The sequence below is a fragment of the Macrobrachium rosenbergii genome, chromosome 7 (genome assembly GCF_040412425.1).
Source record: "Macrobrachium rosenbergii isolate ZJJX-2024 chromosome 7, ASM4041242v1, whole genome shotgun sequence".
Taxonomy (NCBI): domain Eukaryota; kingdom Metazoa; phylum Arthropoda; class Malacostraca; order Decapoda; family Palaemonidae; genus Macrobrachium; species Macrobrachium rosenbergii.
This window is the reverse complement of record NC_089747.1, coordinates 44,745,514-44,768,985: the sequence shown is the minus strand read 5'-3', so window position 1 is coordinate 44,768,985 and position 23,472 is coordinate 44,745,514. Positions and strand designations below refer to the sequence as shown.

The window sequence follows — 23,472 nt, the reverse complement described above, 5'->3', positions numbered from 1 at the left end:
TCCTGTCAAGTTCTATCATAGCCTGAGCAGTTCCAACAAACGAGTGAGTATTTGTAAGAGCTGAACATATACAGGATCAATTTTCAATCTGAAACTTTTCTTATTAACCCAACCAAATCTTGAAAACAACACGAAGAAAATTCTGACAAAGCAACATATTAAATGGTAAAAAATGCTAGACACTGATAACCAATTTTTAAAGTTTTATGACCACTGAATATTTAATGGCCATTGGTAACGAAATGCTAACAGATTAGGCAGCCTTCGGAAATAAAAATGCTATCAAGTCAAAGTGGACATTTCCAAATAAAATGCTTACAAGAGGACATCCGTAACAAAATGCTGACATTTAAATGGACAATGGTAACAAAAAATCTAAAATGCCAGCTAACAAGTGGTTAATGGTAACCATAATGCTAATTAACAAGTTAAGAGGCCAATGGTAACACCAAATGCTTTTGTCATGTGCACAAACGTACAGTACACGTTCATTGATCAAAGATTCCAGGAAAAAGTGTTTATGTCAATTGGTCAGGTATAATTAAAATCTACATCAAGCTCTGAGATTAAAACTAGTCAGAAAAAGATAGGTCTGTTTAGTTAACTATTAATGTCAAACTCATTTAGCAATGTCTTTGTGATGAATTAGTTAAGTCAACTCATACTATGAAAAGATAAAAAAAAAAATTATGGCAAGACTATGAAGTCAATTGTCTTACTCTGAAACATGTTTTAGAAGATAAATTCAAGGTAATGAGTGAAGAGGCAAAAGTAAAACTGACTAAAGTTGGAATTCGAAACCGAAAAACCAAAAAGAATTTGAATCATAAACATCCCGAATAAAAAATTAATTTGCATAGGAGCTAACGCCTTTTTTCTTTAGCGATACTTAAGAAGTCCGAAATACTGCAGATCAAAATAGTCACCATATGAACAGTATAAGAATTCGCTTACCATTAAAAGTTACATTAAAATGTTTAAACTCTAAAACCAAATAACAGTCAACTATATTATTATATTCATGTATTGTATGATAGAAATTAAAGATTATTAGTTTTCATTTAAACAATAATAGGTATATTAACTGCTAAAAATACACTTTTCTTGCCAGCCATATGAAAATAAAATTAAGCTGAAACAAAATGAAGGTGAAATAAAATCAAGCTGAAATAAAATTAGCTGCAAGTTAAAAAAAAAAAAAAACACTCTCATGTCCCTCCCCGTAGGGTCAAAAGACCTACAGTCCTCCACCCCTACAGGGGCGGTGGCCCTGTAAGGGTGGAGGTAATAGTAAAAACAGTTTGCATACCCATTCAACAATGTATAGCTCACCTTTTCTTGCATAATTGATCGTGAAGTGCATAATTTTCAATTTTCACTCTTGTAATTCCAGAAGTGTATAATATTCTGTTTTCACTCGTGTAATTCCTGGAGTGCGTGGTATTCACTTTCACTCGTACAATTTGAAAGAATTTGTCCAGGCTCCAAAAGTCAGTTTTCCAGTTCACAGGCATCTAAAAGATTAAAAATGTGAGCATAGTACCCCGTATTATCATGCATACAATGAAGACATTTCTTTTTAAAGTACAATCCATCTCACTTTTACAGTATACAAAAATGATAGATTTTAAAGAATAAAATAATGGGCAAATGTGCACATGGCCACTAAATGATTCGTAGGAGTCCAATAGAAACTACAGCAACACTTTATAATTCTCCAGAGCTTGAATACAAGCTTGAATTTTTGCTGTGGAACTAAATTTGACCTGGCCCATTAAATAAAGATTTATATTGTGTTGCATAAAACAAACGATAAAACATTTTACAGAAAAAAATTTAAGGATTTAGTATTAATTTTATTTTGGGTCATCAAAAACTTAATCGCCTTTTTTCATTAACAAGTTTATGAGGAAGTACATGTAAGAGGGTAACTATAGTATACAAGATACTACCAAAACCAATCTGCAACGAATATTAAGGCAAAATATATTGAAACAAGAAACATTACAAGAATATACATCAGTCGTTATACTATTTTAAACAAAATTCAAGAAAAATTAGTTAGGTCAGTGCCAACCACAACATAAAGCAACAAGAAGACATTGTGATAACCACCAGAAATGTTATGGATTAGCTCAAATCTGACAAACCTGACGCTTAAAAAATAAATAAATGAACAAAACATATTGACACCTTGCGTCTGCCGAGCTTGACAAGGTTTTCAACCATTTTGGTTAACCTTCTACTGCGCAGCTCTTACAGTTCCCACGCAATTATAGAGCAACATTTGTGATAGACTGTAAACGGCAGACTAGCCTGCAGCCTTTTTCCCAAAAGTTTAAACAGAAAATGGACGATGAGATACGTTCCAAAGTTTAACGACCCACGACACCAATGCAGTTACCAGTCCGCTGTGACTGCAGCGAAACCAGGTTTGCTGACGTCACCAGCATGGACAATATAGTAAAAATATACATATATATATATATATATATATATATATATATATATATATATATATATATATATATATGTATGTATGTATGTATGTATGTATGTAGTATGTATGTATGTATATACGTATACATATATACATACATATGTATGTATATATATATATATATATACATATATATATATATATATATATATATATATATATATATATATAGATATATATATATATGTGTGTGTGTATATATATATATATATGTAGGACGATATATATATATATTTATATATATATATATATATATATATATATATATATATATATATATATATATATCCGGACAAAGACGTAAACAAATACGTTGTTTTGTATCTTTGTTTGGGAAACTGAAAAGAATCTATCGATGCTTCAGCACTGGGAGATAGATTCTGGAATTTATGTGTATTTGTGTGTCTATGCCTACCTGAGAGAGATGAAGAGTAAATGAATATATATATATATATATATATATATATATATATATATATATATATATATATATATGTGTGTGTGTGTGTGTGTGTGTGTGTGTGTGTCTATGCCTACTGAAAAAAAAAGATTAAATGAAATATATAATATATATATATATATATATATATATATATATATATATATATATATATATATATATATATATATATAATGTATATAATCAATATGAATTAGGCTCAGCATTGAGAAAATATTCCAGCTTATTATGACATATACTCTACCTTATCTAGTTTAACCAAAGACTGTTCTCATTTCGTTGGCAAAAACATATGATTCAAGTGTGATATGCCCAATCACCAATATAGTAAGTTATGAGCCATCCCAAAACCTTACACTTCTTGTTAATAAGTCCATTAATCACACGAATACGTGCCTTAAATACCATTGAGTTGCTTAATGTTAGCAGTGCGAATTAAGAAAGAGGTACATAAATTTGCTGCTAATTTCGAGGGGTTGCTTTGAAGGCGAGGAAACAAATTCTGAGATACAAGATCGAATGAGTTTTGCCTATAATTTGAGGCAAAGCTATTTAGAAACTATTAACTTACTGTTCCAGCAGCCACTTTGGCGCTCCGTAGGCCTTGTCCTAGAAGACCTAGTTCTGTGTAAAGCTTACATACCACCTTCCGTTCTGTACTTTATTTTATCACTTTGTTTCAGTCAATAATTGAACCTTGGGATTTCGTCAAACCATCAGTCCTAAAGCAGATTTCAAGATTTACTTTTCCTGGTCATGTTTTCCATCAGCTTTCGTGTGAGAACTGTCCTTGCCTTATAATACATGCCAGTGGTGTTATATTTTGATTTGAGTGAACTGGCTCAAAATAATGGAATTGGAATATAGAATTTAGGCCAAAGGCCAAGAGCTGGGACCTATGAGGGCATTCAGCTCTGAGAGGGAAACTGACAATAAGAAGGTTTGAAAGGTGTAACAGGAGGAAAACCTCGCAACTGCACTTTGAAACAAATGTTAGAGAAGGTGAAAAGTCAGATGGAAGAAAGAGAATTTGAACTGAGGTAAAGTAAAAGGGATGAAACAGGTTGCAGCTTGGGACCGAAGGGATTTTAAAAAGAACCTCAAATAATGCCTACAGTGCACCACGCGAGGTGCACTGAAGGCAATACCCATCTACGCAGAATCAAAATAATGGAGGAATACTTAAACGTCCCATCTATCTCTTGTTCTGTTAAGAGCACTATTCTTTATTTCACTGTATACCATCTTACTCTTGAGCTCACGAGCCTTGAACCTTCAAACCACTCAATTAGGATTAACTCACACGACATCAAATAACCAGGTGACAAATTATCACCCTAGAGGATGCCATATGCCCCTGAGAGAATCGAACTCTCGACCCCTGGTTTACAAGACCAGTGCTCTGCCCCTGAGCTAAGGAGGCTATATGTCCATAATAAGATTACGAACATCTGGTGCTTATCAGAGATAATCTAAAGGTACAAGTAACTCCAGTACCCCTCTACGCAGATTCAAAATAATGGAGGAATACTTAAACGTCCCATCTATCTCTTGTTCTGTTGAGAGCACCATTCTTTATTTTCACTGTATACCATCTTACTCTCCAAACCACTCAATTAGGATTAACTCACGCGACAGCAAATGACCAGGTGACAAAATATCACCTAGAGGTTTGCCCCTGAGAGAATCGAACTCTCGACCCCTGGTTTACAAGACCAGTGCTCTGCCCTGAGCTAAGGAGGCTATATGTCCATAATAAGATTACGCACATCTGGTGCTTATCAGAGATAATCTAAAGGTACAAGTAACTCCAATCAATACCCCTATACGCAGAATCAAAGTAATGGAGGAATACTTAAACGTCCCATCTATCTCTTGTTCTGTTAAGAGCACTATTCTTTATTTTCACTGTATAACATCTTACTCTTGAGCTCATGATCCTTGAACCTTCAAACCACTCAATTAGGATTAACTCACGCGACATCAAATGACCAGGTGACAAAATATCACCCTAGGGGATGCCCTTTGCCCCCTGAGAGAATCGAACTCTCGACCCCTGGTTTACAAGACCAGTGCTCTGCCCCTGAGCTAAGGAGGCTATATGTCCCTCAAAAGATTACGACCTTCTGGTGCTTATCAGAGATAATCTAAAGGTACAAGTAACTCCAGTATCCCTGTACGCAGAATCAAAATAATGGAGGAAAACTTAAACGTCCCATCTATCTCTTGTTCTGTTAAGAGCACTATTCTTTATTTTCAGTATACCATCTTACTCTTGAGCTAATGAGCCTTTAACCTTCAAACCACTCAATTAGGATTAACTCACGCGACATCAAATGACCAGGTGACAAAATATCACCATAGAGGATGCCCTTTGCCCCCTGAGAGAATCGAACTCTCGACCCCTGGTTTACAAGACCAGTGCTCTGCCCCTGAGCTAAGGAGGCTATATGTCCATAATAAGATTACGAACATCTGGTGCTTATCAGAGATAATCTAAAGGTACAATTAACTCCAATACCCCTCTACGCAGAATCAAAATAATGGAGGAATACTTAAACGTCCCATCTATCTCCTGTTCTGTTGAGAGCACTATTCTTTATTTTCACTGTATACCATCTTACTCTTGAGCTCATGAGCCTTGAACTTTCAAACCACTCAATTAGGATTAACTCACGCGACATCAAATGACCAGGTGACAAAATATCACCCTAGAGGATGCCCTTTGCCCCCTGAGAGAATCGAACTCTCGACCCCTGGTTTACAAGACCAGTGCTCTGCCCCTGAGCTAAGGAGGCTATACGTCTTTTGTAAGATTACGAACATTTGGTGCTTATCAGAGATAATTTAAAGGTACAAGTAACTCCGCGGTCTAGCCACAGGGTATTCTTTTAGGGGATACCAAAGAAGTGAGTAATATTAAAGGCAGTCTTGACTGGTTGTATAGGGGACTGTCTAGGTTATTCATTAAATAATAGAATTTTCAGTCCTTTCAAGTTAAAATACAGGAAGTGGAGCAAAGAACTAAATAAATCAAAGTAAAATTAAATGGAAAAGCCAAATCAAACAAAACCTTTTTTCATCGTTGAATTTAAGCGTCCATAGCATAGAAACGGGACTTACAAGAAATGCATATACAAAATTCATAACATGCTAAGTAATATAAACACGGAGGTGTCAGATAAATCATAATAATTCAGTTATGTTTTTACTCTTTGCTTTTTGGGAAAACAGACCAAACAAATAAAAGGGAAGTTACTCAAATATCTGTTAAACTATAGTCATCATAATGAGTTAGCTCCTTTTGATTCAAACTTATGTAATGATAGAGCGATCTGAGACCACAGCGAAATGACACCTGTTCTCGCACGAGTTGTACAACACCTGTGTCCTGGATGACATAGGTAAGCTGCGTTTGTCGAAACAGGTGTTCATAGAAACGTATATATGTGCGTATTATATGTTCGGAATAATAATAATAATAATAATAATAATAATAATAATAATAATAATAATAATAATAATAATAATAATAATAATAATACTAATAATAATAATAATAATAATAATTATTATTATTATTATTATCATTATTGTTATATTATATTATTATAATAATTATTATTATTGTTCATAAAAATCTCCTATGGCATGAGTCACTAAAATCGTGAAGAAATCCACAGTGGTGCAAATGTAAATATATATTAGAAATATATATTTCTATATAAATTTCTAATATATATTTACATTTACACCATTATGGATTTCATCACCTTTATTATTATTATTATTATTATTATTATTATTTTTATGTTTATTATTATTTACTACTCAAAAGTGAATTGCTAAATGATTTATTTATTTATGTTTATTTTTGAATCGTGCTAGAAGAGAGACAGACAGAGAGAGAGAGAGGCAGAGAGAGAGAGAGAGAGAGAGAGAGAGAGAGAGAGAGAGAGAGAAACTTGTCTAGTAATTTTTTACATTGTGATTTTACACTGAAGTTGTTCACCTGCTCAGTATTTGAAATGTTTATTAATTCACAGCCAACCATAAAAATGTTCCTCTTCCATTTATTTTTTTTTAATCGTGCTAGAAAGGCTTACAGACATACAGCCAAGCAGAGAGACAGGCAGACATATGAGCTGGTGCATGGTCAGACGACAGCGGACTGATAGAGATTGGAAAATGTGAAACTTTGTCCAGTAATTTTTTCTAAATTGTGATTTTGCCATGCTGGTGTACACTGTGATGAGCATGTTGAATATGGTTAAGCACCTCTCTCTCTCACTCTCTCTCTATACATACAGTATATATATACATATGTATGTATATATATATATATATATATATATATATGTATATAAATATATATATAATATATATATATATATATTATATATATATGTATACTATATATATATATATATATATATATATATATATATATTTATAGGTATATATATATATATATATATATATATATATATATATATATATATATATATACACATATAGACAGATAAATAGATAGATAAAAAAATAGATAGAAAGATAGACAGATATATAAATATGTTATGTGTAGTACTACCTTTTGACTTATCACTGAAAATGATAAGCGACCAAGTACGTACCAGTGTCACGAGGAGGCGGCATCTTTGAAACACTTTGATTAACGACGATAAGTGCCAAGTGTTCTGTACCACTCCACGTAGCCTCCTTAGCTCAGGGGCAGAGCACTGGTCTTGTAAACCAGGGGTCGAGAGTTCGATTCTCTCAGGGGGCAAAGGTCATCCTTCAGGTCGGACCTTTTCTCAAGGTCACATACATCTCCCTCGATTTTAAAGTGTTGGATATTCGGCAAACATGGGCCCATTTGATACGAGAACGAGTTTTGTTTAACATTTTATTACATGCACGCTTGCGCTGAAATTCGAAACTTCTTAGTGAACAGTTACTGTACTTTTTTATACGTAGCCTTTTCGGACAGGCTTTCTATAACACATAAATACGAGATAAAATATATTTTGAATATAAATGGCCCCCTGTTTCTCCCTACTAACTAGCAGCAAATATATACATTTTCTTTTTAATGGACTTGCCAAAACGAATTTATGAATGAAACTACGCATAATGATAACACTATTTAGGCTGAGTTACACCAGTTACGTTAGATTACGAGTGTTCATCTTACAACATACTGCAGGTGACTATATACAGTACTATAAGGCTAATGTGAGCTTATTACTGTTTATTGATTTTAAGGGCATTCCATTTAGAACGAGTGGATTGCTCTTTTATATTTTACCACTTCCTCCTGTCCTATTTGTACTTTGGTGAAACTAATAATGAAACTAATTTATGTATTTGAAATTTCAAACTACCAAGTAAGTAGTAAAATAACTATTTTTATCATGAATGTATCGATTAGAAGGTGTTTCTGTTCAACTGTTTTGAGAAAGTTTCCCTTTTTTCCTTTTATCTTCACACAGCATTTCCTACTTGGAATCCTGATGAAAGCAAACAACGAAACCGATTTAGACATCTTATATTTTAAGCTGTCATACTGTCATCGGTAAAATAGCTACGTTTACCACGAAATACGTTTTCTTTGAACGATTTGTATTAACAGAAAACTGGTAGACGATGCTAAATTACAAATTCATAGTAATTTTTTTTAAATAATAACTTCCTTATCACATTATATAGGCATTACTATCATATGGAGAGAGAGAGAGAGAGAGAGAGAGAGAGAGAGAGAGAGAGAGAGAGAGAGAGAGAGAGAGAGATCAAAAACATTAAATATTTACGTTTCTATAATCAATTTTTAACATAAAAAAGTTTCCTCAGTGACTAAGACATATGCATAGTCTACTGGCCATTGTCAAGCTAAAATACTTTGTGATAACCACAAAAAGCTCTTTATATTCTAATTATCATGCTTATTTTGCTAGTTATATTTCGTTTGCTTAGGAAAGCAACATTGATTCTAATAAGGAAATTAATGAAAACGTCATCTTTCTGTGGTAAATTTAATCACGATATATATATATATATATATATATATATATATATATATATATATATATATATATATATATATATATATATATACATATATATCTATGATACAAAACAGCATCCATTCATATACAGTAAACGACAATGAAAAAAGGGCAAAATGGAAAATTGTAACTGTTACAAACACTCATCTTGAACAAATGTCCATTTCCAGTTATTTCTCTTCCCAAGGCCCCAAAAACGAGGCCACAAAAGATGGAGATAAAAGGAAATCAAATTCTCGCGCAAGAATTTCGAACGAATCTTTTGGGGATTACGTCCAACGCCCGCCTGTGTTTTTGCAGTAATCACAGCGAGGATTCCCCTGGTCGTGGCATGTAAGCCAACGCCTCGTTGGTCTGGGACAACCGCGGGTTAATCAGTCGATGGGGCGCTCTTTCTCTCTCTCTCTCTGCCTGTTTCTCCCTCTCTCTCTCTCTCTCCGGGAAGGTGTTTCTTAACCTTGGAATAGGATTCGTTTGGGTGTGAAATTCTTTTCTCTCCCGTCTGTGTTGTAGCGAATGGGGTTCCCTTCTGGTTATGGCATCCGTTTTGCGCAGGCAGGCACGGTCGTCACGGGCCTGATACGGTTCCAGTGAGTGCGTGTTGCAATATATGTGTAAACAAGACGTGGGTAAAACATCTGTCGTGTGAATCACCTCGGTTATTGAAAATGAGGACGTAGAACTTTACTGAGGACACAAAGAGAACATAATGTACAATGTCTAGAGTTAAAATCTTCCCCTACCCTCTCTCTCTCTCTCTCTCTCTCTCTCTCTCTCTCTCTCAAGTCTACCTTCGTAACCGAATAAACATTACGTGGAAAATAGATAAAACGTATGCGGTTGACATGCCGTAACAATGTAATGATAAACTTGCCTCTGAACTGACGAGAGAGAGAGAGAGAGAGAGAGAGAGAGAGAGAGAGAGAGGTTTTAATATTCAGCCGATTCAATATATAGTTTTGGAGACATAATTTTACCTGGGGTGTTGGAACATTTTACTTTGTAAGTTTATATAGCTGCATTCTCTCTCTCTCTCTCTCTCTCTCTCTCTCTCTCTCTCTCTCTCTCTCTCTCTCTCTCTCTCTCTATATATATATATATATATATATATATATATATATATATATATATATATATATATATATATATATATACATATGTAACTCGTAGGTTCTCTATTTCCTCATAGCCGTTGCATGCGCCTATCGCTACAAACTTTTGGATTCATGCGGGAATATGAAGAATTCCGCACACCCATCGCCCAAAAGTAACTCAGCCCTGTTCACATAAAATAAAAAAAAATAATTGACTGCGTTCACCTTTACAAAAGGTGCCTGTCTGCTCATGACATTGTATTTACAAATCATAACGCTCGCTTCTCAAATCTAGGTAGGTAGAATGATTCAAGGGACACAGAAGTAGGCAGAAAATTCATTACGCTCAAACGGAATGGTATGAAGGACCATTCCAACAAGAATGACCTTTGACCCTGCGACGTCAAGAAAATACCTATATGATTACAAGGATATGGCATAAATAACACAGCTCCTCTTGAGGAATGAACAAAGTATTAGATATGGAACAAACAAGATGGAGAAGAGGTGAACCTTAAAAGATTTTTTATGAAACTGTCCGTTTTCTAGGAGGTTTAGTTTGGCTACAACTAGAATGCGGAATAGTTTGCCTAGTGCAGTGTTAGAAACTTCTGATTTCCAAATAATCAACCAAGAAGAAAATTCACTGCTGCTTTCTGCTGACGTCTCCTGAATCCAGAAGGCATCTGTTTTATTTTCTATTCCCTCATATTTCTTGATTTATCACCTTTTCCTATAACCTGTCTCTCTCTCTCTCTCTCTCTCTCTCTCTCTCTCTCTCTCTCTCTCTCTCTGGGGCTGAATTCCCTTTGGAGCCCTCTTGGGTTTATAGCCAGTTGACTCTGCCCATAAGTGTTTTTAGCTGAAGATTTATGGAAATAAAGGAGAAAAATGAACCAAACGGTTTATAAACACCTCTCCAAGTGTGGAGCATAAAATCACACAGAGAACTATAAGCCTCAAATATATAAGAAAGCGTTGCTTAGTGTAAACATATTCTGAATGTTACCAAAAGCAATAATTTTCTAGAAACAAACTAACTCAAGAACATCATTCCATACCACCAAGATATGATGCTACATAATTCCAAGTAGAGGATACCCATATATCCAAGGGGTTGAAATTCCACTGCGCTAAATCTAAACTTGAATGCTGAATGGAAGGAGCAGGGAAAGGGGAAAGGATAATTTGTGAAGGGAAGACGCCATCTATGAATGTACGAGCAGGAGAATGATGTACTGACAGAGGAACTGTCTGTATGAGAATAATAAAAGAAAGTAGAGCACTGAAGAAACATTAAGACTAATCCTGGTGTCTACGGATGCTTCAGACATTCGCAGAGCTTGCAGACGCCTACATTCAACATATTTCCATGAAAACAGGTAGAAATTGCTAAGATGCAGCCTGGTTAAGAGAGTCAAAACTTTAAAAAATTAGTAAATATGTTGGGAAACATTTGAATCGCATAAAAGAACAAATAAGGATGAAACACGATTTACTCAAGTTAAAAAAGAAAAAGCTCGTCATAAAAAATGTCACTGAGGAAATTGCACCAGTTCATTTCCTTTGGCCCAAGCGCTATGCAGAGAATTATTCTTTACATTATTTTATTGAAATGTATGAGAAATATGTTTCGTGAAATGTAAAAGAAAGGATCATGGCAATGCATTTCTCAGTGAGATAACAAAATTTATAACAAAGTGCAATTTCTTGTCTAAACCATCTGGGAAGTATGATAAACAGAACCTTGAGATTAATGCGAGAGACTCTAGCACTATGGAGAAAATTAAAACTAAAGCCAACAATTAAAAAAACCCAGAATTGTTCGAATATAACGAGTATATACTGTGTATATATATATATATATATATATATATATATATATATATATATATATATATATATATATATATATATATATATATATATATATATATATATATATATATATATATATATATATATATATATATATATATATATATATATATATATATATATAATTACGAATAATGGTTTTGCAACGGAGATACTTTCTTACCCGAGTTATAGCTACATCCAACAGATGGCCAGCATTCATGAACAAGAATGAAACAACCTGTAGGAAACTCACCACAGTTGGTATTAACGCAAGTGCAAGACCTTTAAGGGTGTTTCAGGGAAAAGGGTGAGTGAGCAGTGAGGAAAAAACAGTAAAAGATTATATGTCGACAACTTCCAACACTTGCACTGTACTGGATTCCCGAGACAGCTGTCTTGAATGCAGACTATTGGAGAGTCACAACTGACTTGGGTTTGGCACAGGCAATGCAACAGTCGGCTGTTGGTCATATAAGGAAAAAAGTCATCTGAAATGGATGGGGTGAGAGCGGCTTAGCACCGTTTGACCGGTCACGGCCATGCCTCGATACTGACTGACTCGCTGCCCTCTCTCTGACCGCTAAGGGTCGCCTCCTTGCGGGCAAAATATGAATTGTTCCTTGATGTCCGTTGGGCCTCAGAAACCGGGCAAATCTCGTCCGATCTGCTTTGATGTTTTCCAGATCCTACCTACGGGAGAAAGACAATCGGCAGAGAAAGGTGGGCAGGGAAATGGACACAACAGAGGGTCAATGAGAGAGAGAGAGAGAGAGAGAGAGAGAGAGAGAGAGAGAGAGAGAGAGAGAGGAGAGAGAGAGGCCTGACAAAGGCATACCAAATTTAGCTGTGAAAGTCCTTCCTTTACTGTCCGGGTGTTCAAGACATTCTCCACAGCTCTGTGCTTGTTAAGATGCAATATTTTTCAATGCAGATAGCTGTAAAAAGTATTTATATGAAATCAATACTCCTATATATAAATATATATATATATATATATATATATATATATATATATATATATATATATATATATATATATATATATATATATACATATATTGTTCAAGATTTCCATTCCTCCCTCGTCAGGCAGCTAGGAATTAATTTATTCATGGAGTAATTTCACCTTTCATTTGACTGTTGGGCCGAGAAAACAGCAGGCAAGGTAGACCAAACGTATTTTGAACTAAGAAAGGACAGTTAGCGCCTCTTTAAACTCATGTAGGGGAAAGCTCCACGACAGCCAACCTGGGGTAAAACAATAGCAAACCCCCTTCACCACCATCACGCGATACGTAGGAGCAGCCCGTCCACTAGGGGATGGGAGGCGAATCCAGGCTGTGAGATAGATAGGAACTTAACCTCTACGTACTTAATCATAAGACTCACTTTTCTTCACTCCTTTGCTGGCTGTATGACTCTTTGCAGATTGACCTAGGCCTAGACTCCGCAGCAAACAAGCTGGAAGGCGCGCACTGGGTTTCCTGAGAAGGCAAACACTCCAGCAGAACCTGCACTCGAGACACACGTGCAAATTTTCCTTCCTTTACGCTGGTGAAAACTAACGTTTAGCGCAAAACATCTACAGGCCCCAGGTACGTTGGCCGCAATTAGTCAATAAGCCAGCTCCTCCCCCTTCATGAAATTCCTTGGTTTTCTCATTTCTCCAACCCAAAATTTTCTCCCTCCTAAAAAGCAGCCCCTTTGTTAAGTTACCCTACTTCAAGCAGCCTGTGTATCTCCCCATGACTTGCTTACAAGTCAACCTTATACAATTCAGTGATAAGTATTCAAGTATTCCCTCCATAGTGTAAATTAAGGGCAAATTAATTTAAGTAACTCAAGTGATCAATTCCTCCCTAATGCATAGATTCATTGTGCTTTGTTTAGTAACAAGGGAGGTTTCATTTGCCCCCATGCTTGTACTAACTCTGAAATTCTCTTCCAGGAGCCGACATACCCTGCTCAGTCGCAAATCTATGCCAGGATACCCTTTACTGACTGCCATCCAAATTTCGCAACCATTCCTGGTCGCAGCTTGATCGCAAGAATCCGTTGCCCGCACAGAAATCATCTTGATTAAATAATGTCCATTAACCTGGAATTTACCCCTTTTTATTGTATTACTGCCTGTGAATTTATGCATTATGGCATATCAGAGTTAATTGTTTTAATGGGAGTTGTTGCCTCTGTGGCCCTTCGTATTTACATTGCGTGTCTTTAAATTACTGCATTTAAGATCTATCATACGTGATTTATGTGTCTGTAAATTGATACATCTTTGGTCTCACATACCTGCCCCATTCTCTGTAAATAAATCTCTTTTAAATGTAAAAGAATTCTAATTCTTCCATGGGGGCAAGGGAGGAAAAGCTAACTGTGTGTTGTTATTGTGTCCAAAACCCAACCGTCTTAGCAGCTGATAGGTTAGTGTTAGAGACCTATCCAACAGGGAGGGTTTCACCAGGCCACCTTTAGTTAGGGTGTCCTGTAACCTCATTTTCCTCTGTACTATGTATCGGCGAGTTCTTGTTATTTTTCAGACTGCCCGCAAACTACGAAGGGATCGCTGTTAACGGAAAACAGAGCCCCTCCAATTCCCGACTGAGGTCAGAGAGAGTCCAGCAACCAAACGCAGAGGGCACACAAACAGTAGTGCTCCCGCACCTTTTCTTTTGTATTTTTTTTACTTAGCGGAACACGTTAATTGCATCAACAGACCATGGGCATCAGTTACAAGTGTGCACAAGCATCCTACGTAAGGTAAGTCTGATGATGACAATTATTTGCCGTTCTGCTGTCTCTCCCACTGTGATTATTTTTTTTTTTATTTCTCTCTTCTCAGACACTGACTTAAGATCCTGGTGAACCCATATCCCCGGTATGAAGTCGAGTATATGAAGTATAATTAGTGTTGCCTAGTTAGATTGCATAAGGTATCCTCCATGGTGTTAGCATAATATTCTCAATTCGAGATACACTCCTTGCAGTAATTAAGGGTTAGTGAGAGGACGTATAAGTAATACTCAGGCACGCCTTGGAACCTGATCATACCATTGTTTGGAAGAGGAATAGTCTTTAATAACATAGTGAACTGCTTACGAAAACGTTACTAGAACGATCAGCTGTTGCGTTATAACCTAAAGTGGGGGAAATATAATTGTGTCCGAAGGGGGACGAATTGGGGGAGCTGTTATTGGTTCCTGTAGATATCCTCACGTTAACCAATTCATTTTTTTGTTGGACTAGGTGGGCGATCAATGGGTTTTATTCAGTTCATTTATTCCAGAATAAATCAAAATATTCAGTAACCTAGTTCCAACTGGCGACCTAATCTAATTAAGTTAATTGTCTGTCTTTTGGGGTAACTTCCAGCCTTAACTGATGGGATTACGTGGGTCTTAGGTAGAGCAAGGCTGCATAAATTACAGTAATTAATAATTAAACTCATCCGCTGAATGACCCCGTAAAAATATATATACGTATATATACCTTATATAAATTATATATATAATATATGTTTAAAAATCACAGTAGATGCACGTGACTTCAGTATATAAGCAAATCCCACAGGAAAAAGACAGGCAGAAGTTCAGTACCAAGTGCTTTCACGTTTATTGACGCTTTATTGACGCATCATGCCCTGACGATGCGTCAATAAACGTGAAAGCGCTTGGTACTGAACTTCTGCCTGTCTTTTGGCAAGATGCGTCAATAAACGTGAAAGCACTTGGTACTGAACTTCTGCCTGTCTTTTTCCTGTTTGATTCACTTATATATATATATATATATATATATATATATATATATATATATATATATATATATATATATATATATATATATATATATATATATATATATATATATATATATATATATATATATATATATAATATATATATATATATATATATATATATATATATATATATATATATATATATATATATATATATATATATATATATATATATATATATATATATATATGAAAGAATCTCCAACTTTCAGAAACCCTGTTTAGCATTCCTGCAGTGGTATATTACAAAAATCTCCAAGTGAAAAAATAAGACTAACGCAGTCCCTCGTCGAGAAAGGTACCCTGAGAACCAAAGTAAATATAAATTCGCTCATGAAATGGACCTCGAGAGTTTGAGGAAACCGTAAACGAATGTAAATACTCTGACATACGAAAGAAAAAATAAAAAGAAAATGTTGGCCTTCGAAGAAACGAAATGCTGCCTAAAAATGCAGATGTCAACATAAAACGTACACACATTCTTTCCTTTCAATCTCGTCCTTTGAAGGAAAACCCAAAGATTGGCTTTCTTGGATGGAATCGCCATGTTTTCATTTATTTGTCTTTAAAATAAAACTCTCGTATTTTGTATATTAATTTCTGCGTGGGGAAGAATTTGTTACTTGCATCTTAACTGGCTTTTTCCTTCATTCTTAAAGTCTTGTTTTACTTTTGCCGTTCTAGTTACTGCTGAATTAACGTTCTCGATTTTTTCAAATTCCCTTCTTCCACAGAACTCAAAGTTTTTTTTTAATACTTTCCTTTCCGTGTTGCCTGCCACATGAAGCTTGACTTGACTCTCCAGCATTTCTCGTGCCATAATCAGGCCTGGGCTAGATAGGGACTTTGTGTTGCCCCTCCGTACGGCCTTTGTTTTGGGAATAACTGAAAAATTAATTATTTTTACAAGTCCTGTACAGCGGGGGGGGGAGGGAATTATTCATTCGAAAGAAAACTACTGAGAGAGAGAGAGAGAGAGAGAGAGAGAGAGAGAGAGAGAGAGAGAGAGAGAATGAAACCTATCGTAGGAATCAAAAAAAGTTGTGAATAATTGCCTTGCTTGTCATTGTCAACTAAAGCATTTACCCTAAAGATATCAAACATCAAACAAGCAAACAAGCGCATACGCGTGACAACATAACCTGTACTATATAATTATTTAAGCAATTAACTAAAGGAATGAAGTATTTGATTAATCAGTCACTTGGTAAAGAGTTATTACATATATTGTTTATCTGAAAGACAAAGAATACAATGGGAGCTAAGGAGGAATAAATATATACTAGCAAAATAGCCTTACCGCCTACCTGATAGGAAAATAACAGAAGTTTGAATCGGTGAAAGTAATTTCTGCGTTTCTAAATCTCCCCTTCTTAAATCCGTATACGTAAGGAACCTCTTCATTAAAGAAAAGAAGAGAATGATAAATAGACACCGGTAATAGACAGAGCAAAAATAAAATAAAAAAAAAACATGGAAGACAAGAGAACGAGCACGAATGGTGTCTCTGTAATCTTCCTGTTTCCTCAATAGCTGCCCAGAACAGGCTGACTTGTTTTATTTACTAAATAAACGTCCTTTTTTACTAGTTGCTCTCTCTCTCTCTCTCTCTCTCGTCATTTTTATATTTCTGTTTATTTTCTTGTTTCTTCCTTGCTTATAGTTCTTCCCTGTTTGTCCCAAGTTTATTTGTAGACATCCACAAATATTCACACAAAATTTAACCCATGTGAGACACATCTAAAAAACAAAAATACTGTTCGCTAATAGAATTAAACGGATTTCCTCAAATTGACAAAAAATTAATAGGTTTTTCACGGAATGTACAACAGCCTTTACTCTACTATCATCTGTCTCTCTGTGCGTTGTCTGTCTGGCCGTCTGTCTACCTCTCTCTTTACATGTGTGTGTGTGTGTGGGGGGGGCATTAAAAAACAACAACCGGTTTGTTTTGCTGCGACGGAAACGTTCACAAATTCATGAAGCTTTGCAAGTTTGCACGATCACTCAGGCAAGAGATGAAGCTTTCAACAAAATAAAATACAGCGCTGCGGAAAGATGTCGCAGCATCTCTCTCTCTCTCTCTCTCTCTCTCTCTCTCTCTCTCTGGGTATTTCTCATTTATATATATATATATATATATATATATATATATATATATATATATATATATATATATATATATATACATATATATAAATTATATATATGATATATATATATATATATATATATATATATATATATATATATATATATATATATATATATATATATATATATATATATATATATATATATATATATATCAAAGCCATCTTCTTTCATATTTGTTATTATTACATAGGCTCTCGCTTTCTCTCTCTCTCCATATATATACATATATATATATATATATATATATATATATATATATATATATATATATATATATATATATATATATACATACTATAGAGAGAGAGAGAGAGAGAGAGAGAGAGAGAGAGACAGAGAGAGAGAGAGAGAGCCTATGCAATAGCAAATTTGAAAGGAGATGGCTATGGATATATACTGTATGTACAGGGTGTTTAGAAATTAGAGACCCCCCCCTCTACAGCATAAACTAAAATTGATATGGACAAAAACAAAAGTAATTCAGAACAGGTATTTATTAAAGTTTCTCTCTGAGGGGTATCATTCAGCAAATTGCAAAAATGCTGAGACTCAAACTCCATATTCCTGACCACTTTGGTCACCTCTCTTCGCAGGTCGTCGAGGCTTGGTATACCATCACAGTTCACTGTGCGTGCTTCAAAACGATCCTTTAAGATACTACCAATGTTTTCAGGGGGGCTACCTGGAAATTCACTTGACGAGAGGAAATCGATACCACTGTTTCGAAGCAGCTCCTGTGTTTGAAGAGCCTTGAAACATGATGCCTTATCATGTAAAAATGTGACTTCTTCAACAGATAACACATTTTCAGGATCTTTGAGGAAAGGAAATACTCCACCAGTAAACACAGTTTCTCGGAAGTATTCGCCATTCCATTACTGTCTTCTTCTTTGATGATCCACATTAACAGTTTGGCTGTGAAACAGAGAAAAATTCCCAAACATTCAGGAAATTTCACAACTTGGCGATAGCACACATCATCACTGATATCATCCAGCTTTGCAGCCCAAATGATGTCATTTTTATGATTTGGCTTCCTGACTGTGTAAATGAAGAATTCATCTCATGCGGCAACATGGAGAAAGTCAGCTTCATCTCAATCTTTAAGAAATGAACCACACACGCACAGTCTTCTCTCTGTTGCTGAATGATGCTGGGCTTGCTGATAACATGAAATGGCTTGATACCAGATTTTTTCAACTCATGATATACAGCACTATAACTTCTCTTCTTTTTGTTTCTAGTTCAAGCGCCAATTTACTTAAAGACTTTCTTGGTCTACCCACTGCCTCAGCTATGATGTCATTTGACTCCTGAGAAAGGACTTCAGGCCTTCCAAGATTCTCAGTCTTTTTGCGATGACAGTCATATGGATTTTTGTTCCAGTTTCTTTTAACAAAGGATTCATCTCTTTTAATGTATTTAGCTATCCAGGAACGTGAAATGAAGGATGCGCCAGCATCCCTGACCTCTCTGAAGGTTATAGCCCAGATTCGGTCAATCCATCTGATTTCCTCCAAGTCGTTAGCCATGGCTGTATCTAACTCCGTCACTCAGTCTGAAAATACAAGAAATAGGCTGTAGCAGAAAACTTCATAACTTTCCATTCGTTCTGTGGAGGGGGGGGCGCTCTAATTTTGAAACACCCAGTATATGTTGCATTATTGTGTCTTTTCTCTTCTGTTTGTAGAGGCTTCCATAGTCAGAGAATATGGACATTTACCCTCTGAGATGTGTACCTTCTTATACTGGTATATCCATAGCCTTCTTGCCTAGCCTAGTTTTCAAGAATGCTTTCCTGTCTCTTCTTCCTGCATGTCCATGCCATCTCAATTTTGACTTGACTACTTTCACAAATCTTTGTTATACTTCTTCCATATTGCGCCTTATTCACCCATATTCATGTAACGTTTCTTCACTAAGACCACGATTATAAATTAACTATGATTTATTCACAAAAAATCTTTATCCTCAACGTTATCACAGTTCTTTCCTTGTCTTCCTCGGTTGTTACGTCGTAGCTTTGCATACAAAGCGACTTATCTTAACTTAATATGATCTTTAGATGACGATTTGTTTCCATAAAAGGAATTTAACAACCTATAAGATACTATGATTTATGTCAGCTCAAAACTTCATATCTAGGTTATATTTGTGTTATACGTATATAGGGTTTTTTTTAAAACCACAGCATTCCAGCTTAACACTTCACCTGCTGCTTCTTTCTAATGAGCGCCATATTCTTTGGAAGCTTGAATTCCAGGTCAATGGACCCTGTGGGCTTCTTCCATACGGTTCATCGTCTGAATAATAATAATAATAATAATAATAATAATAATAATAATAATAATAATAATAATAATAATAATAATAATAATAATAATAAACACCTGAAAATCGAAATAAGAAGGATATGGAATATGCCAGTGGAAATTGTACCCATAATCATAGGAACACTAGGCACGATCCCAAGATCCCTGAAAAGGAATCTGGAAAAACTAGAAGCCGAAGTAGCTCCAGGACTCATGCAGAAAAGTGTGCTACCAGAAACAGCGCACATGGTGAGAAAAGTGATGGACTCCTAAGGAAGCAGGATGCAACCCGGAACCCCACACTATAAAAACCACCCAGTCGAATAGGATGACTGCGACAGACCAAAAAAAAAAATAAATAAATAAATAAAAAAATTAAATAAATAAAATAATAATAATAATAATAATAATAATAATAATAATAATAATAATAATAATAATAATAATAATAACTGATGGTGAAATGTCAAGGTTACAACAAAAGTCACCACTGCGTAAAAAGGAGAGGCAGAACTTGAGGATATTACAACTAACTGATTATAGCTTATTTGATCCAATACTCAGTTATATATAAACATTGCAATTTAAAATTTCACGCTTAGTCACGATATTCAATAAAGAACACATGAACTTGAATGAAATGTCAGTCAACAGCAACTTATTATTTTTTTATGATTTTCGATATATTAATAATTTACCGTGCCTTAATTGTCGAATAATCAAAGTCGGCTGTTTATTGCTTCCAAATCAAGGACCCAGGTTCGAATCATGGCCGTGGAAGAAACACTTATCAATTATAAATCCCCTAGAGCAGAGAGAATTGGATATTGAGCGATATTTGTCGTTTAATATTTCTGAATATAACAAAGTCACAAATTTGTAATACACTCATAAATAACATATTTTTTTCCTGAGAAAGAAGAATCTATTTTCATACATAAAGAACACATTTTAGAGAGAAGTAAAGAGAGAGATTTTGTGGGTACGAGAGAGAGAGAGAGAGAGAGAGAGAGAGAGAGAGAGAGAGAGAGAGAGAGAGAGAGAGAGAGAGATCGCCCCAGTACCCCCACTCTCAATTCCAGAATCTGAATCCAAGTCCTCCTCCATCTCTGTCAGCGGAGGAAATGTCTCTCCCTCGAGAGGAAAATCGAATTATTATCACGGCGCGGGAGATTTATGTCCTCTGGGGCGAAGGACCCCGGAATGAACTGGGTCTGGTGGATGATTATCAAGAGAAGCCTCGCAGACACTGGGCTCTGTATATTCGGCGATATCGGCTTTGTCTCTGATGAGCCACGCGAGTATATATTTCCAGAGCTGGTAATGTTATGGATCCCTGAGGAGATAGATGACTGAAGTATACAAAACAACGTTTTGGTTGTTTTGTATATGAACAAGACAATGACTGAAAAATTTCTTTTCTAATATCTCCTCATGGTATACAGTTCGTAGTAACATCTTGTCGAGTGTATGACAGCTATTGTACCTCGTCTTGCTCTATCCTGTTAGTCGTAGCCAAGATGGAGAAGGTTATACACATACACGTACACACACACACACTCATATATATATATATATATGTGTATATGTGTGTGTATATATATATATATATATATATATATATATATATATATATATATATATATATATATATATATATATATATATAAATAAATGAACGTAAATTATATATGAGGGGGTGTACGTTCCACATACACTCTGAAACGCATCGAGCAATTTCAACTAAACTTGGCATACATATGACTTATTATCTTTAAAAGAACACTGTGGAAGTAAGACATCACTGGCACCAAAGGGGGTGGTGAAGGAAGGGGGTGATATGTAAAAGATAACCGAAAATAATAGATATTAGTGTCTAATCCATAGTTTTTGAGGTCGCTGAGATGAATAGTGATACTCACAATGCACTCCAAGTCTCAGTTCAGCCCTGATAGGAAGTAGGGTGAGAATGGTGGGAAGGGGGTGGCATGTCAAAAATAATCGAAAACGACTGATATTTATGTCTAATCCGTAGTTTTCAAGCTCGCTGAGATGAATAGTGACACTCCCAATGCCCTCTAAGTCCAAGTTCAGCCCAATAGGACGTGGGAGTGAGGACGGGTGAAATATAAAATGTCAAAAATGCTGGGCAATGTAACTGAAACAACTATCTTAACAGGAAAGGGAGGAGAGAGAGAGAGAGAGAGAGAGAGAGAGAGAGAGAGAGAGAGAGAGAGAGAGAGAGAGAGAGAGAGAGTTTATAGGTTGTAATTCACAGTGTTCCTGGGTAGCGCCGGGTTGGTTAGCTAGTATATCTATATACATGAGTGTTTGTGTGTGTTAGCACGTGTTCATTCTTTTCTGTCACTTTCTATTTATTTTCTTCTAAGCGGCATAAATCCCATAAGAAAAAAATCCGCTCATCAAGAAAGGTGAGTGACGTCGTCCCCTGACAGCGAGGACGAGAGGAAGGGATCGATTCCTCAAGGCAACTCGTTTGTTTCCGAGGCCTCGAAGCTGCTGACATAAGGACTGCCATCTTGGAGCTGAGATCTCGCACCAACAATGGATGTTGTTGTTGATGATGATAATGATGTTATGGTCGGAACGTTGGGTTGTTGTTGTGCATTCGGACCGTCAGATGGCACTCAGGTCAACTTATACCTGATATTATTAGACTGCCTTATCTGCAGCTTCAGAAATTCATGTTATTTAATGCAAATGCCGAGGGGGTAGGGGGCATGTTGACCATATCTATCCTAGAATTGACGATCATAAAACAATTCACATTGTTGATTTAATATACTATGCTTCTCTCCCTGAGATCTTTATTTTATTCATTTTATTATTTTTTTGTTTAAAAAAGGCCTTTGTAGCAATATAGCAAAAGTGGATAAACAATTCCTTTACCATGTCGAAATTAGCTAGAAGCTGCTTCCAGTTGATCACGTCGCTCAAATGAATAAGAGTGACTTCCATGATATCTGAGCTCGGAAATCGGCGTTTTGCAAGGTGTCAGTTGCTTATGAATGGTTTATTCGCTTCCATGTATAAATTTCTCGTGCATATATTGCGTTTTACGAAAAGCACATTCACAAGCATAAAAAATAAACGAATGAAACTCGATTCCAGAGGTGTGGAAAACCAGAAAGCGGATACAGTATACAATTTACTTTGGGGTCAATGACCGACGCAAAAAGACCACTAATTGTGGCAACTGCG

The 23,472-nt window shown here is 35.6% G+C and overlaps 5 non-coding genes across 5 annotated transcripts; 1 reads left to right on the top strand and 4 right to left on the bottom strand.

Moving 5' to 3' along the window:
• Positions 1-4,305: 4,305 nt before the first annotated feature.
• On the bottom strand, positions 4,306-4,383 carry TRNAT-UGU (transfer RNA threonine (anticodon UGU)). The gene has a single exon. It is a non-coding gene; the product is annotated as a tRNA-Thr (tRNA).
• A 603-nt stretch (positions 4,384-4,986) lies between these two features.
• Positions 4,987-5,058, bottom strand: TRNAT-UGU (transfer RNA threonine (anticodon UGU)). Its single transcript has one exon. It is a non-coding gene; the product is annotated as a tRNA-Thr (tRNA).
• A 277-nt stretch (positions 5,059-5,335) lies between these two features.
• Positions 5,336-5,407, bottom strand: TRNAT-UGU (transfer RNA threonine (anticodon UGU)). Its single transcript has one exon. It is a non-coding gene; the product is annotated as a tRNA-Thr (tRNA).
• Positions 5,408-5,686: 279 nt separating this feature from the next.
• TRNAT-UGU (transfer RNA threonine (anticodon UGU)) lies at positions 5,687-5,758 on the bottom strand. The gene has a single exon. It is a non-coding gene; the product is annotated as a tRNA-Thr (tRNA).
• Positions 5,759-7,674: 1,916 nt separating this feature from the next.
• Positions 7,675-7,746, top strand: TRNAT-UGU (transfer RNA threonine (anticodon UGU)). Its single transcript has one exon. It is a non-coding gene; the product is annotated as a tRNA-Thr (tRNA).
• The last annotated feature ends 15,726 nt before the right edge of the window (positions 7,747-23,472 follow it).